This window comes from Buceros rhinoceros, unplaced genomic scaffold (assembly GCF_000710305.1).
Source record: "Buceros rhinoceros silvestris isolate BGI_N320 unplaced genomic scaffold, ASM71030v1 scaffold43382, whole genome shotgun sequence".
Taxonomy (NCBI): Eukaryota; Metazoa; Chordata; class Aves; order Bucerotiformes; family Bucerotidae; genus Buceros; species Buceros rhinoceros.
In genome coordinates this window covers 1-944 of record NW_010400287.1, presented here as the reverse complement: position 1 = coordinate 944, position 944 = coordinate 1, and positions in this window count along the sequence as shown.

Below are 944 nucleotides of genomic sequence, written 5' to 3'. Positions count from 1 at the left end.
TTTTTGAAAGGATGGGATTTTTTTTTTTTTTTTTTTTTTAAATTTCTAACTGTGTTTACCCACTGAAGCTGTACATTTTATTGTCTAAAATGTTGGTTATTGCCACTGAAATTATACTTGACTCTTGTGAATTTTTGTAGTACTCTTTAGGGTTATGTGTTCAAATACTTGGGCACTGAAAGAAGAATGAGTCGAAGAGGGTTTCCAGAGGGGTGTATTAAGATTATCAGCACTGATGTATGAGCAGAATCTGTTTTGTTTGTGTTGAGTATTCTGTGGTATTTTCAGTCGACAGAAAAGAAGAAAAAAAAATACAGGAGGCTGAAAGGCTTCTATGAAACCCTTTTAGAAAGTCTTTGAAAAATATATAATTAACGACAAGAGTAACTAGCTCTGTCTGCTTGTGGTAGCCCATGGCACTTAGGCCTTGTGTACATTCATACTAAAAGAATTAACTTAATACAGAGTAAACAGAAGGGATTTGTACTAATTAAGAGATTTGAAATCTTCCTTACATTTAGTGCAGCAAGCCGAACCCTATGTCGCAGGTTGAAAAGGGGGGCTGTTTCCCACCGAAAGGGGTGTGACAAAATAGTGTGTGGGCTGGAAAAGCAACCCAGCCAAAGAAAAAAACTTTTGATGCTTGTTAACGGCTTATCAGCACGTTAACGAGCTCATTAAGGCTTTAGTCGGGCAAAGGAAATGATAACACACAGACTACATGTATGAGAGATAGAAACAGAAAAAAGGTTTAATAGTAAGACGCCCCCAAAGTAAAATCATTTTCGAAGTTGAACCGGACTGGAAAAGGGAGAGAAAGACATAAAGGGAGAATAGATAAAAGTGTACAGTTACATATAAAATCTCCCGATCAAAATGATCCCCGCTTACAAACAAACTCCGTCCCCTGCCCCCAATGGTTCACCACACCAGTGAGGGGGGAG